A 17,870-nucleotide genomic window follows, 5' to 3' on the forward strand; every position below is an offset into this window, starting at 1 on the left:
GACACACGCAATGTAGCCTACAATGCGATAAGACACAATTCGATGTAATGGACAGATAGGAGGGTGCCGAACGACCAGTTGCGGTATTTTAAACTGGCATCCACCTCGACCTAGTTTCCGATGTCACAGTTCTTTTTAGATGTTAATCTCTATTCCACGGCTCTTTCTTGCTTTTTCCATTCCTTATGGGTTACTTCCTTGAATTTCATAGGGTGTTTTTCTGGGCTTTTTTGACGCCGTAAGAATCAGCGACGCGGTGGGGAGAGGAGCCCAGATAATTACTTCCGACGCGGAATCGAACCCGGGCCGCTGGGATAGCAGGCGCTTATTGGCACCACTACGCCAACTCCCCCACGACTAGCGCGAAATGCGTGCCGTTCCTTGCCTGTTTTGCATATTTCATGGTCAAGATGTTCTCTGTTTCCTTTCGTTAACTTCGTTGAATGGTTTTGAACGGTATATAGCCTACGTGCAGTGAAGTTGAACTTGATCTCTTCCGCGTTCTCTGTCCAACTCTAGGGGAAATAAGCCAGTTGTTGGAGCGATAAGCTGAATAGACTAGTCACCATTTTCCACCGTCATACAATTCATTGGTAATGCAGTTCTGCGTACGAAATGCCCTACAAAGAAACAACATAATTAAAATACCTCTAAGGGTATTGGGTGACTCGGGTCATGCTTTTCTCGTCATCAACCAGGTGCTCTTCAAAAATAATGTTACCATTTTGATCGCAACAATGGCCCTCGTGTAATATGATATTCCATGTTTAATATCAATTCAACAATCCCTCATTAAACGGTACTTGTTACCTTTTAAATAACTAATCCGTACATAGGTCTTTATTTACCCTTACATTGTGTACATCGTGCCTTTCATAACATAACTATGGATCGTCAGTAAACGACATATGATATGACTTTTTAACAATGCCTTTCGTTTTTCTAACCCATACTTTGATAAATATTGCTGTCGGTTGTATGGAGTTGGTTACCTGAGGTCCACGACCCTTTTTGTATCACTCGTGCCATCAATTGTCTGCTATCAATATTGAATACGCATGTAGATAGGCTTCTCTCTTTACGTACAGTTCTAATTTGATCTTTAAACACAATGCTGACATATCAACGGAATGATGGAAGATCGAATCAAAACAAATCGTTAAAATTTTTATTTGTGAACTACTCCATTGCGTTACGAGCATAGCTGCAGTAATAAGGTGTCAAGAGATTATCCTTTGATCTTAAGTTAGGTAAAGTGGGAAATATGGTTACGTGGTCTTCATCGCCCTCACGCAGTTACAGTTATTTATCAAACTATGCCTTTTTAATCTATATGCTAGTGGCACCTAGCTACGCTTTTATGTTATGACTCTTATTCATCATCGCGTACATACACCCGAGTCAGATATGATATGACTCATTAGTCAGGTCTGGAATTTACAGGTCCTTTTCTATTTGGTATGTTTTATTACTGTGTATTTTTCCCTGTGTCGTTTATAATCAATTTGTGAAATTCTCAGATCTCGAATAAATTCGCGAAAGCATCCGGTCAGCATACAGCATGTATTGGTTAAATTGAAATCATGATTCCCATGACACGCCGCCCTATTTCTTGTCGCTTCCTTTTTCTATACTATCTTTCTTACTTTCATTCAGTGTGCATGCCTCCTCTTTACATCGCCTAGGCCAAGGTGGGTGTCTGATTCCATAGACAACTCCTAGTCGCTTCGACATCTTCCTTTCTTTTCATTGTATCGCATTTTTTGTGGTGTATTGAACTGATAAAATTGCTAATAAACCAATGATGATGCACCTAATTTTACCAGGGAGAGAGAGAGAGAGAGAGAGAGAGAGAGAGAGAGAGAGAGAGAGAGAGAGAGAGAGAGAGAGAGAGAGAGAGAGTGAGTGAGTTTGAGAGAGAGAGAGAGAGTCTTTATTTTCATCTAACCAGAATAGGCTACATAACAAACAGACGGCAATGATGGAGGTACAGAAAGTATGCATGTACAGCATTCGGAATCAGATGGGAATGATCGATATGACCGTGAAGGTCAACTATAGTCTGACCACACCCGCATCAATCATGTACACTTGACTCTATACAGTCTGGCTGTAAAACATGTTAGCGAAAAAATGAAAATAAAAAGTAATCGATGGTAGCAAATGATCAAATGATAAATAAAGCAATGTCTAGGCGAAGTTGGACAACAGTGTTAATATAACAACAAGAGGTGATTAAGTAGGTATTTTTTAAATCTATTATAAGGCAATAATGCAGGGTATCTGTGGTTGGAAGTAGAGAGTAGGCTACATTGCTCTGTTTGCGACACCATGGTTTCAAGTTTGAGTCATGGCCGAAGTCGCCGTCTTGTCCGCCATCCTATATTAATGTGTATTATCTGTGCATGACTCTTATTTACGTGTTCTTGGACAGATTGAATGACAACTTCAAGTCGCTTCGATACCTTCCTATCTTATCACTGCATCGCAATCTTGTGGTGTTTTGAAATTATGAAATTATACAATTATAGCCAGTCTCGGGGGTTCCCTGGACACACATTCCATTCTTACATATGATTTTTGATGATGCGCCCGTCTTGGCCTTCATTGGTTGCTAGCCAGTTGATCAGTATAGTCGAATTGCCACTCTTCTTTTGGTACGTCGTGAGCAGTGGCGTATTCGCAGGGGAGGTTGGAGTTCGTAGTCGAAACCCCGTCCTTCTGAAATGCAAATTCTATTACTTACGCGCTTTTCTGCACATCGCTATGTGATGTATGATTTTTATCTTATGCAGTATTCGATGGGTGAAATTCTCCCTCTGCTGTGTATGTGTATAGGTAAGATAACAAGCACTCTGGAAAGTAATGAATTATAGAGTAGTTTATGATCACTCTTACTAATGGAATTGAAGATACATCCACTGAGCAATATATAAGTTATAGGTCTGTTGTTCGTTGTTATTCAACCTGGGTGCAGGTTCAAAAAGAAGGTTTAAATATTTCTTGATTAGTTTCGAAATGCAGACCTAGCGAGTTGACGGGCACAAACAGGGAGGTCTGAAGATACTATGCATGTGTGGTCTTAATTTAATGATGCGTCTTGAATCGATGTATGGAAATATTTTGTTTGAAACTTTGTAATATTAGCTTCGTCCGTATATTCGTTTTCATACTAGACGATCATGTGCGTGTATAGGGGCCATGGGTTTAAGTTAGGGGTGCCTTTGCCCCCTATTCCAGATGTTTTGACATCAGTAAAAGTCATTTAAACAGTTCATTTCATTTCACTCTTTTTATCCGCCTACCCCTTGATCGTATATTGCGCTAAGTCCCTTATATTGACGAGACATCTTCAAGCAGTAAATTGTCTGTTTCGCATAACTTACTATACAAGAGCAGTAACATTGCGGTCCACGAGGACAAATACAATGTCGATTATACGCGCAATTTTCCACTTACCAGAGTTGACACTGACAAAAAATCCTCATAATGTAGACAAATAAAATCGATGAATACGAGTTAACAAAAATATATAAATTTCCATTTACCTTAAATTGGGATTACGCATAATTCATGCGGCGGGAAGTCCCGTTATCATGTTATAGAAAGATACCGCACATTTACCTCTCCCGAATGAGTCCGCAGTTCCTGAGATCAACAATAGTAATTACATTATAGCAAGCACCAGACCAAGCTGAGGTCTGCGGGCTTAAGTTAAATTATTAATATTGGTAAGGAATATTTAAATTCATAATGCATGAACGTGCATTAGTAGGGAAGAAGGAATATCTTTTTATAACGTGTATTTCTGATGTCGACTACTAATTTATCCCACCCGTCGCTTAGCACACCAGGAGAATGGTGAGGTCGTAATAAAACTAAGGCTTTGGTCATCTGAATTCATTAACTATTATCCAATACATCAATTATGCTACGTTCTCTACTAAACGCTTCTACCCGGTGCATTCCTGATGAGATCCTTTAAATGAAACCCATATGCTGCCCTTGATAAAAAATTAATGCGCGTCTTCTGCATTCGGCTTATCGAAGGAGTTATCTCGCTGTCTAGTTAATTTACCATCCCTGTGAAAAATTCTTAGGCTAGTTTTCTTTTGTTATTTCCTCGGTTACTTCTCGATTCTCCGATGCGCGTCTGCTGGAATCGCTAAACTAACCCGTTTCTCGCCCCGCCGGCCCGAAAGCGCGATTCGCTTTGCGCGGGCAGCGCTGTAACTAAGCCTAACTAATCTGTGATCCGCGGATGGGTCAATGATTTGGAGATTATGGCGGAACACTGACTCGAACAGATGGCTAACGCTGTTGTTTCGGTGAAGTTGAAATTTCGTGATGTATCAAAAGGAAAGAAATAGCACCATATCTTTTATTTACCCGTTGATGTATTTCTCGTTCTCCGCGTAGCCTTTTTTTTACACAAATAGGCGTTATCACCATATTGTATGAGGTTAATATTGCAGAAGTATGCTAAACCGTAATAGATAAACATCGTATAGCTAGGTAAAACTAATTTAACCAAGCGGTTTAAACATTAACGAACTAGCGTTTACCAGTTGCTCGCTGACTTTGTAATATGACACCCTTTACTTTATCGAAAGCGGAATCGTTGAGAGTAGCGTTACAGAACATTCGCGCCTAGGCACAATATCAGGTCAGCACTCATATTCATCAGGTCTATACCTGCTAACTCATAGACTCATTGCGATTAATGGTAGATGTTTGGTGTGTATGTTTGTCAATCTGTGTACTCGACAAGACCGACGGCCGGCACCCACTCTCAACTCATAAGGTCACTCGAGATTAATTTCTGATCAGTTTGACTTTTATGGTGACAGTTACTTATGGACTCTAACAATCTTCTGTAGCGAGAAGTCATTTCCGCCTCATGGAGCGGGTGGAGGGTATCGTTTTCAATCAAATACGTGCTGATCACTTTCGGGGTCATTCCAATAGGTCGATAGCGTCTATGGGAGTTGATATGATCCTGCCAGAAAGCTAAGTGTAAGGTAACAGCGGACGACGGTGTTACTAATAGATACGTCACAAATGCCCTGAAAGGTATGTGTGTTGTCTTATCGATATTCTGATATAGTAAAACCAGGGATATCTAGAGTTCTAGATATCCATGGATAAAACAACTGAAAGCACAGGCAGTTTTCGACCAATATAATAGTGTCTTGTCAGTATGACCAGGTAGCATGATCGTGACGAAATGGGTGCTGCAGTTTTGTAAATCTGAACGTCAAAGTTAACAATATCCATCACTTCGTTCGGAAACTTTTTTTTGGAGATTGGAAATTTCGCAAGATCTTTAATTTATTGAGAAGCCAGGGTCGAATGAAGCCCACTTTATGGCACTTCAAGACAACACATTTGTAAATGGGAAATTGAAGCGAAACTGTCAACATAACCCCCAACAGCACAAAGAGAATTGTATGCTTAATTACATCGATGCATTTGTAATTGCGCAAAATTTGACCGCACTAACTTTATTTATCACAAAGAATGGTGTTTACTCAAGTATTTACCATATTTACAACTGCTGCATTACGCCTATGACTATAGGTTCAACGAAAACTGAGGTCAATTATTAACGGCTCAGATAACAAATATGATGTATTTTGCTATCACAAATACAAAGACGATTCGAGTTGATGAGTTGAGTTCATCTACATCACTTTTCCAGTTAGATCACGATTTGTACTTTAACCTGATTAACTGAGTTAGAGATCAGGTTGAACCCAACCAGATTTGGGTGGAATAAAGGCAACAATTTTTGTGCTTGTGATCATTTCGTACCAAGTTGATATTCATTGATAAAGACTTACTATGTGCATGTTAGCTGAATCTCGAATATACTTCAACTTCTTGAGTGGTTGCCATCAGCTATAGAGGTGCGTGAACGATGGTCGTATTTGTCCTGACTTGTCATTATTGAGTGGATAGTGGACAGAATCTGGAGATGAAATATAAGGAAATAGAAAATGTAAACCGATCGAAACGATCATAACCGGGTAAGATATGGAAATTCATATTCTGCTTTTTTCTGAAATATAACTCCTAAAACATATTCCAGGCAAGGCAAATGCCATTCAGAAAATATTAGCCCACTCTTTTTTACTACAAAGTGTACTACTCAAGTAACTCAACTGCAGCCCGACTTTAATCCGAAAGAACCGCGATGTTTGTTGTAACCCTTGGTTCTTCGGAATACAGTCCTATACCTTCTATAAAGTTGACTGATGTAATTGCATAATTCCACGATAATTATTTATCATCAGTATACGCGCTCCAATAACCCTAATTCGTAATGTTGATTCTATTTTATCATTGGTGTTGCGTTGAATGGAATCCCGCTCGAATTACATACAGTTTCTGATCTATATCTATCATACGCTATATAGACCGGGCCGTTGGATTTATTTGAGAAAGTTAGTATAAGCATGATGTGAAATATATTTGCGAAGCAGATCAGATTACAACCCCATTTTGTTAGATTAAATATATGAATACGTTTTTTTCTCTTTCTATTGGTGATTATAATATACCAAGAACTTTTGCGGCGGCGCAAGTTCGGGTCAGTTCAGCCGTATTTTATGAATAATTTAATCGCGCGTTTTGATCGTTTCCAATATACATAGAAAATTCATATGTTCAAATTTGAGATACTCGCGTATGTGTGAAATTTATAGTTGGGTCGCATCTGTTTGTTTCACCATAACTTGGAATAATAGATCTATATGTGGATAGATAGATACGTTCATTTATTTCGCCGGAAAAACAATAGAGCTCCGCTATGGCTCAGGAAACAAAGATGGGCCTTATATGGCTTTACAACACAGTCACCACCAGCAGGTCAATGGTTCTGCTTTTGTTGTTTCGCGAAGGGCTGCAAGTATTATTAACCCGGGTCGTCCGCCTGTTTGGACACGTAAGCCTGCGTGTGTCAAATTTACGCAACCCTCGCCCGTTACCATCGCTCGGTAAAGGTAAAGTTAACAACTTGAGAGTATTAGGAGTGGCTCGTATAACAACTGCGCCCTCGGCAAATATAAGTTAGCGCTCGTTACTTTTCCATTAGATTGCTCAACCCCGTGGTAGTGCTTATCTTTATAGTCATATATTGTGTTTTCCGCAGTACACACAGTCCTGACGTGTTGTTGGAATTCAAGATCCTGGGAGGAAGATATGTCATAAACAAAAACAGACAACTAACAAAACGCGCCCACGCGTGGCGTGAAAAGCAAATTATCGGAATCAGCGCGAAATAAATTAGTCTCGCTAACAAAGTGAATATCAGAATGCGCGCGTCATGTATTCACTGTCATGTATCAATCTATAATTTATCCGTTTAGTATCCGAAATAGTGGGCTTGAAAGAGAAGAGCCCTTTAAAATACTGATCTCGATATACGATACATTCCGGAATGCAAACTTTATATTTGAATTGCGTGATTTGAAAGAATAGCCGAATCTATTACTCTATGCGATCAGTGAAGTGAATGCCATCTTCGTCAAACATTGGCAGCCGTATTTATTGCTGGTCGCTAAACTTATAATTGTGTCATCATGACTCTTTTGTCTACTTTAAAACTGCTGAGAAGGAACATCGCTTTCTAGATAAAATCGTGAGAGCTATGTATTAAAGCATTATATATGGTATGCACATTACAAGAGGGTTTATGGATAGGCTACTGAATAGACCAACATCTATATCGCCGTTTCAGAAATATCGATATCTCCTAATTGCATTAGCCAACCCCATACATCAACTTAGTCGCCTGTACTATTTGATATACCTGGCTCGTTCACGGTTAGGGTTGCATTAAAAACAAATGATTGTTTAAAACACTTTGTTTAAAACATGTTGTAAACAGTGTTTTAAACTAATGCATTAAAAAACAGTTTTTTTCTTCAATTTGTATAATTATGCCATAATTGCATTAATACTTTTCAAAAAACATGTTATATAAGCCTACGGATGACTACCACCCTATATAGCTGACGTATACGATATATGAGGGATGGTTGGAAACCTCAAAATTGTCGGTTCAACGGCTATACTATACGTAGATATATTTCGTCAAAGGAGTTATATTTACCCTATATTTTCAGATGTGAATGTCAATCCACTATGACGTCACAATCTAATATTCGTGACGCCATGGCTTAAAAAAAAAAAGACAAGAAGAAACATGTTTTAAACAAGGGCCTTGTTTTAAACATGTTGTTTCAAATTAATGCAACCCCTATCCACGGTGCGTATTTTTATCCTTTAGTGTTATTCACATCGATATATAGTTACTTATGTTTTAGTCATACGGAGTGCTTGAAGTAGGCTAGTCATAGACACTGATTCCACCGCAGTATACCTCGACGTAATGTTATGAAATTGTGCGCAAGTATACAAGAAGGCTTACATCTGTATCGCGAGGTGGTGCTATTCAGCACGGAAAGTTATTGATTCGCAACGCGCATTCAAGAAATAAGAGGGAGGTGTTATTAATATATGACACAGAGATGATATACAATCTGTCTCAAATACGCCACGTTTGATGCTCTGGCTATCAAATATACAGAATTACACAACGACTCCGGATAGACCAAGATTCTAATATATCGGTAACGGTTAGTATTCGGTCCCGTAGGTTGGGAAGTCTAGAAAAAAGCCCAGCCCAACCCTGATGACTTGTGGATAACATAAACTGTTCGCTGCCAAGTATTGCATAGCACATGCCAGGCTTCAAATTTAAGCACCTGTCACGGATCAATCTGCTCTCTGAAATTATAGGAAGTGGCGCGACCATTGATTTTCATGTCAAACATATTAATAGCTCGCAATTAGTACTGATGATCGTCTGTTACGTGAGTGGAGAGTATTATTTTGATATTGCTACCTTACAAACAAACATCAATCATAGTCTTGCTAATAGTAGCTTTTTAGCGCGGTCGGGCACAAATCAGGGTTTATGCAATCTGATATTAGGCTGCAGCTTGTTGGAATCAGAGTAGTGTGATTTGTATAATTATTTCCGTCTCGTAAAAGCGGAACGCACCGGAAAAAAAAACTGGGCTGAAGATCAAATCCACAGATCATTACGAATGCAATGGAATAAGCGTGTTATCTGACGCGTGCGTGTAGTTTCCAGGTCGTTCTTTTAATTCAGTCGTGTGCAGAGGTCGTCCTTTCCATTCACGCGACAACTGGGCAAAATCGAGTACCAGAGTAGAGTCGAGTATTCGAGTATCACTCATTATGACGTCACAACATAATGCACTATGTAAAAGCTCAAATAATCAAATATGTACCTTTTATGCCACCACAAAGGATACAATGCCTGTTATCCGTCACATAAAAGATACTTTGGTATTTTTTTCGACCATACCGATTTCATTGCACTTCTTGACAATATTGTGGGATGATGATGACTTCGGAAATGTGTTATTTCCAGTAACGTTCGTAGCTTTATACTATGTCTCGTATGCTGCGACACGCCAATCAAGGTTTCAAGGCTTCCTCGGTGGAAAATGGTATCAAAACTATGATTATCGTTAGTAAATTAACTTTCAGTTGTTAGGAGCGTATCATTTCAATACTCGAAAAAATGGTCTTCAACCTCTCGACTTACTACTCGACATTAAAATTAATTCTTGATTCAGATTCGAGTACTCGTATCAATGTGCCCAGCCCTAAATATAATTCAGGCATATGTACCGTGATTTGACTAGACCCGTCACTTTCCGTCATTGATTTATAGTCATACAGTATATTGGTTACTATAGCCTAATAGTAAAACACTTATAGATTTCCATAGTACTCAAGTTGGTTTTCTCTACTTTCAACGTCCGCTTGGGTGGTTTTAGTTGAAGATGAGTTACTCCGTGATATTCCAAAATTTCATATTTATATTCATATTTCCAGATAGATTCTCCACTCATGACTCCTGCCGGTAGCGGGGAGTATACCATCAATATTAAGTGCATAATAATAGTTTGTTTGTTTTTCAAACCATATATCGATTTTAAATAACGCGGTCGGTCATATCCGACATAAATTCTTAGTTCAATTCGGTGGCACTGGCATTCTGATCACACTTGTGGGGAAATACAGCCGGATTGAGAAACTTATTCCTTGCTAGCGCATTCCGAACGATATGATTGATGCGGCGGTCAGATTCGTTAAATATTTCAAGATTGGAATGCAAAAATATATATGACCACTAATGACATCCCAATATTGCGACGGCAAAGAAATGTGTGAATGTGTCTTTCAATTGTATAAAGAAGAAGGAATATATGGTGACCCGCGCGTGTGCGTAAAGTTCATCCTCACGAATTTGAATTTTGAATAGCTATTCTTCATACGTATTCCCACTTTATCAGGCGAAATCGTGACTTGGCAAGTTCCAACGACAAAGTGCAATTTGGTGTCGCTTACCAGTTACTGCTATCATGAATAGTATCTTGTCATCCGTCATCCGCTGCTCATGTAAATCGTGATTAATTAATTAGATGTCTGATTGAAACACACGCATTCGCTCGCTCTCGAAGACGCCAGAACACTGATATTGAAATCGACTTCATTAATAAATTGATTAAAAGTAAGAGTTCTATGAAATATCCAAGGAATCATTAATGTTTGTGCAATGTGCAATATGTGACGAATATCAGAATTCCCAAGTCAACTTATTGGATCGTTTTCAATTCTTGAATTAAGATAGAAATTCACTCCACAACTCGTTCCGAATAGTTTTATATGTGTTTTAAATGTGCTATATGTGGGGAAAATGGTCATCGGAATTTTGTCAATGATATGGGAATGCGATACCATCTTAAAGACTTCATAAATATCACGTCACTGCGAATCGTAGTGTGGATACCATGCCTGCTCGGTTAAGCGCCTGCGCCCATGGCAATTAAATCCACATGATGATTGCTGTGCGATGAAAAACTTGGTTATTATTAAACATGTTTATTAGGGCTCTTCAAAAATGACTTTTTTCTCAAATCGTACTGGCTACTTGATAAAATTGTTAGGTTACCTAATTTAAGCCTACACACAAAATTTGGTTCAATTCCAGCCAGTAACCGCTTTGCTACAGGAGAAGTAAGTTTCTATTTATTATATAAAAATAAATAATAAAAAATTTGAAAATTTTCTGTTCACCCTATGAAAGTGTTAGGTTGTCTATAGAAACGATGCTCACCAAATTTGGTTCAATTCCAACCAGTGGAAGCGGAGTTATTGCCGTCGAAAAATTTGGATTTGAATAAAATAGTATTTACGGTGACCGATTCTTTGTTTATATATTATAGTTGTGCTCACCGTAAATACTATTTTATTCAAATCCAAATTTTTCGACGGCAATAACTCCTCTTCCACTGGTTGGAATTGAACCAAATTTGGTGAGGATCGTTTCTATAGACAGCCTAACACTTTCATGGGGTGACCAGAAAATTTTCAATTTTTTATATTATTTATTTTTATATAATAAATAGAAACTTTCTTCTCCTGTAGCAAAGCGGTTACTGGCTGGAATTGAACCAAATTTTGTGTGTAGGCTTAAATTAGGTAACCTAACAATTTTATCACGTAACCGGTACGATTTGAGAAAAATAGTCATTTTTGAAGAGCCGTAATGTTTATGTGTAGCATGAAGGCAAACCTGACGTATAGTTACAAGTTTACAGAATCAATACGGGACATATCGCTGTTGCACGTCTACCTAACATAGTCTCACGTTTTTGGGTTTGGACTGTGATTGTTATCCCCGCTTTCGCGCGAAGCAATGCCAGACGATATATAGGCTGATTAAACACCAGCTATTACTTGCAAAATACATTGTAATCTCATTAAAACACACCGCGGAGCACTGTCATAACGCGCCTTTTTTCTCGCAGTATTCGGAACCCGCTAATAAGTTGTATTTGCCATACTGTTAACGTAATAATTTTTCTCTCGATGTAGCGTCCGACTGATCGATAGGAAATTATCATTTGATCTCGGACTATGTCTGAGATCTTGCACTATTTATCATGTGTGGCAATACCTTTCGCATTGTTCGCATTACTCATTCAGAAGACGTAAACTAGAAATGCGTTTGTTTACGTAATAAAGCAATCAAGTGTCATAAGATGCGTCGATACGATGCACAAATGTAGGCTATTTCCGATATTGTATTCTGCATTGAGGGATCGAGCTAATCGTGAGCTTCCATATTTGTGCTGTTGTGGTTTACGGCTGCTAGTGATGATAAATATCCATTTCCAATTCCCTTTCTTGTTGAAATATACATTCATCAAGTTTTCGTCGATATAGAAAACGATAGTGAGACTTCTTTCTGATTTGGAGAAATCTACAATAGGGTGACAAAATATGCTCCCACATATTTAGTGTCACTTGGGATGTATCTTTTCTTGTATTTTACGTGCTGGTCAGTTTATGTCATCTTCGTGGTCGCCTATTTCAGTTTGTTAAATATTTTATTTGCGAATAATATCACCATCGCTTCAGCGCGTCTATTTCAATGACGTTGACTGATCTCGAGCTAATCAGTGTTACACTTTTTTCATTAATTATAGCCATGTTTTTATCGTGTGAAAAAAGATATCAGGCGTGTCTGGAACACGATGTCATGATGAAGTGACGAAATTTGGCGCCGTAGATACTGTTACTTTTGAAAATGGTTGGGATTTCAAGTTGGAATTGTTCCGTTGCTGCTCGTTAGAATTGAATCGAATTTGGTGTGCAGTGTTTTTTAGTAAAACCAATAAAATTTGGAAATTTTTAGTGTGTTTGTACAACCCTAATGTATATCTTCAATTCTTCATACATCGGTCACAGACAAGTATAAAGCGATGTACCCTAAATCCTGTCCGTCTCCCATTATCCGAAATCTCAACTGCTATGGACAGGTCTTGAACCGATTCATCACCCAATTGCACGGTCAATAGTCGGTGATAATTTCGAATCAATTCCAATATTTTTGATGCAGCCTTGTTGTAATAGATGCAAAACAACCGACATTCAAAGACCAAGCGCTGCGGTCGTAAATGCTTGCGTTCTGTCTATGCATGCGGGCAAGACGAATATCCTACGGCCGCAAGGGCATAGAAATCGCAACCATAAAATGACACGCCGGGTCCAAACAATCCGCTACATAGCCGACAGTTTTGTATCGTTATATTTCAGGAGTGTGCGGTTAAAGGGCTTATCCAAGACCGATTTCCGCCCGAGGGTGGGCCACAAAATATTCCAGAAGAAAGGCATGCATGTTGTTTTTCCTCAATCGCGGCGCTTCCATCAAAACGCGTAACCTATTTCTTCCAATAATCTTGACGCGACCAAATTAGCAAGTGACATATATCTGTATTTTTTCCATCGACTCATTCCAGTTTTTTCCCTCTCTCCGTAACTTCGTAGGTCCCGGAATTGAGTTGGAAGAATAATACGATTAACGACTTACAGAACAGCTTACGATTAAACCTTGTTTGTTTATCTCAACGGTGTTGACGGCATGATGTAGGAAATACTTTATATATTATTATTGGTTAGACTCAAAAATCTGTGCTGGGATGATTTGGAACACTGCGTTCCCTATATTTGAATACAACGTCACTGTATCGCAAACCGCATCGCGTGTGACAGCACGCCGCAATTGTACGGGTCGTCGATATATTGTTAGTGACACACTTTCAAATCTACTGTAGGTCTGTCCTGGTTTAAAATACACTACCCTGAGAGGTAATATATACTGCATGGACACAATGGTAAGTTCCGAATTCAGGGTGCATTGCCGATTTCAGTATGACGTCATTACGACATTGGACTGTTATTGAGCTATTTGCCGCAGGATATGTCAAAGTAGTTGGTATCCGCTCCATCACACGCGACTTCGGGGACCGGGACAGTAAATTATGGACAATTGTGCTGCGGTGTAGTGGTAAAGGAAGCTAGGACGAGAGCAGCATGATTGGGTAAAGGTCATGTAATCAGGAACGGGTTAATTCCTGGAATATTCAATTTACAGCGAGAGGCTCTAATTTGATGCGAAAAAGAGTAAGTCAATGTTGTCATCATGAATGTTTTAAGAAAACCATATATAATTTTGACATAATGAAAAAAGGTTTGGCATCAATACTTTGGGCGCAATCACTAATAAATTCATCCACGTATAAATATTCTATCATAGCGACATGATAGCTGTTTTATGGGTTCTTTATGATAAACGTTAACAAGTAGTAAGATCGCTATACGTGTGCAGTATTGCACATCCTCCACAATGATGCGTGGCGCCAGCAAAAGCCTTTTTATTGCAAGCAAACGCGCCGTCGCGATGTGAAGTAGCTTCTAACGAGAATAACCGTTCATCAACGGATATAGAATCTTCATACAGCACTTGGGTTTTAATATTGATCCTTATTGGGGGTACTACTGTCTTGAGATAATAACCATTCACGAATTTAGCCTCTTTAAAGCAGTGAGTTACAAAGGTAATTTACGACTCCGAAATCACAATTAATGACGAGTTAATGCTGTCATATCGCTATATTCTCATGCTAGAGGTCTTATTGTTTTATCGAGCTTGGGCCTATAATTGGATAATTAAACATCAGGTCGGCTGCCATTTACTGTATTTTAGAATCGAGAATAATACGACCTATTGAACGCAAACAGTTCCAAAATAATATATTATAAATTGGACCATGCACTAGCTCGGTTAAGTAGCGATTGTGATTATGTTTTATAGGGATTTTCAACCTGTAATTCGAATTACGCCGTGCGTCTCAACAAAACATCTAATTACAATTTCTTAACTCCGGCTCAAGTTCTACCGATCTTTCGCTGGGATGTGACCTCTTTCCCACTTCTTAGTACATTTGCAATGGTGCAGTTCTGATTGAGTAGCGGCTATATGATATAGATTACTCACGGATTGTTTTAGACCGGGGAATCCGACAGGAAAAATCGACGCTGGCGGTAGTTACTGCGATTTTTTTGTATTGTCTTCTGCTTTGCGAAGTCTACTGGTGATTTATGAGGAAAAAAGGTGCGTTTGGCGTACTTATTTCTGAGTCATTTTGTCAGGTTCCGATTTTGAGACATTCTCGCGTACGTTACCGAAGTAATGCAATATGAACATATTAGGTGTAGCCAGGACGAAAATTTGAGGAGGGGAAGCGATATACGTCGATACACGTGACGTCACAATATCAAATTCGAAAGTTTGGTAGGGACATAGGCACATTCCCATGGCTATTACACGTGACCCTGTGGCGAGATAGCGCAGTGGTATAATCCGCGGCTGCAACACCAATGGGTGCGGGTTCGAGTCCGACCGAGGTCGACTTCCGAATTCCGATACCTAAGTGTTGGAGGTTTACCTAGGCTCCTCCTCGCCACCTCATCCGCGTAAGAGGTGTCTTACAAAAAGCCTAGAGGTGGGCCGTGCTATAAGTCGGCAGTTACGGAAAATATGAAGAATATCGGCCTGGTGTAAATGACCATAGCAGTCGACAAACACCATGAATACCCCAAAACAAAAAATATAGATTGCGGAGCAATATTTTTGAGTCTCTGTTCAATACTAATGCGAACTATTTCCATATGTTCACATATTCTTCTAAAGTCGATGGATCCAATATGTCGGGCCGGTCAGACACTTGCCAACGGTTATATGATCAACTACAATCGTTGATAATTATCGTAAAATTCTTCGCGTTTACAAAGTATCTATTTGCCTCACAGGATAGGCACGGGTAAACTTGCGCTATATTCGCCTCGTAAATGATACCGTGATATTGTTTGATATTCTCGATAAGAGAAGTTTCAACTGAGGCTTGATTATGCGGAATATGTTTGCTATAAGAGATAACGACGCCGTGACGTAGCATTGTTGTGATGAACCCCGTAAATATCGCGTTGATATATGTCTTATGAATACTTTGCATATATAATATCAAGCCACCATGCAACTTGGTTACCTTTTGAAAGGCATTTCCACGTTCGCACCGTGTTATTATATTGGAGTGGTTACAGGTTCATCCAGTTGTTGAGATGGCGTATAAGTCACCGCACGACAGCAAATCAATAATAATTGCTGGTATTTTGTGAATTCAACTTATAAATATAGTTAAAGTCTACACAGCGGCGGAAGAGCTAACCATGGTTTCGCATCAATTAAGACTGCAATTAGATGTTACGGTGGCCGAAAAAGGTGTTGAAAAAAATCGGAAAAAGGACCTTGTCGTCATTTATTTTCACTGTTTTCTCGCGGGCTCTGCCGGGTAATAATTTGACGGGTTGTTTAGCACGAATTATTACTTCATTAAGGCCTGGAAGGTATGCAAACGACTGGCTCGCATGTATCACGCCGGATTTAATAGTAGCCTTAGCGAGTTGATAGCGTTAATAAGAGTTCATTAACCTACCTTGGCATGTCACAGCCTTACAATATTACCAACGCAATTTTTACTAACTGTGAGAGAATGCGGTGAAACTAGCTGTTGTAAATCTTATACTAACCCTGTTATTACTATGAAATTGACATATATTGATTCGTATAGAGTTCCATCTTGACAAGAGGGTAAATAATTATGGTGGCAGGTGGAGAAAGGCCGCGGCCATCCGTATTTTACTCGTAATTATCTGAAAGGTCGCATGTTATGGAGGCTGCGCGTTAATTGAAACCGAAGTATGCAATTCAAATCGACAAATTAATTAGATATCCATTGCAATCAAGGGTAAGTTTTTTGGCATCAGGTGAGCTGAGTTCCTTGTAAAGCGATGTCGAGTGACTTGCGCCTTTTGAGAGATTAGCAGCGAAGGTGTAAGCCGTTGACATGTAATAGCGTCAAGTCGAAAATATGCATAATAGGATTATGAATATTGAGCGTTCGTAGCCTTGGAAGTATACCGAAAGGATGTAGAAGCCGCAATGGTAATCTCAATGTCGCGCGCCTTTCGTTGTTAGTAAACAGGTACGATCTCCGAAAATCGTGTTAGAGATTTAAATTGGATATCGGCGACGTAATCGCGGATTTTTGACCGAGTTGAAATGAGCGAGTCAGAATCGTATTTGTCAGGAATTTGACAAAATAATCGTAGCATTATGCTCTACTAATTCTGCTATCTTCGCTCATCCTTCAGAGGCGCGCTTTGATGCGTTGTCCTTCGAAAGTGTCGAGAATACGTACCGCATATTAACTTAATCGCCCCAGACGAGCGTAACACTTGCAGGTGTATAGCTTTACATGATTTTTGGTGCGGTAAGTCGCTGTTTATTATTTTGGTATCGGCATATTATCATATTTCATTTACGTTAGCGCGGTGATAATATTTGGGACTCAAAGCTTATGCACTGAGCAGGTCTTCAAACGCGAAAACAAAATGTGGCTTTCCTCGCTTGCTTATTCTCTCACCCAAGCCACGAAAAGGCTTTTATCATCGTGAGCTATAATGTCCTAGTCCTGAATAAGTAGGTAACTAGGCAGCGTGGAGAGTTTATGTGGTACGATTAATATTGTGTACTATACGGCATTTAAACTCTGTGTTCAGAGAGAGTATTCATCATGTCATATAACATCCAGCGAGAGAGCTAGAGATAGAGAGAGTGATAGGGTAAACCAGCGCTTTGGATCAAGCGAAGATATTAAATTGCACCTCCAGCCCCTGAGGAGTGTTTTATCATAAAACATCATCTCCTACTCCTGCTCCGGAGACCATTGGTACCAGTTCTCCGGCTCCGATTCCAATACGTCAAAAATGGGGATTCGGAGAGAGAGAGAAAGAGAGAGTATTTATTTTCATCCAACCAAAATACATAGCACATAGCAGTGATGGTGGTACAGAAAATA

This window comes from Botryllus schlosseri, chromosome 10 (genome assembly GCF_051294905.1).
Source record: "Botryllus schlosseri isolate E-star chromosome 10, Bs_hap1, whole genome shotgun sequence".
Taxonomy (NCBI): domain Eukaryota; kingdom Metazoa; phylum Chordata; class Ascidiacea; order Stolidobranchia; family Styelidae; genus Botryllus; species Botryllus schlosseri.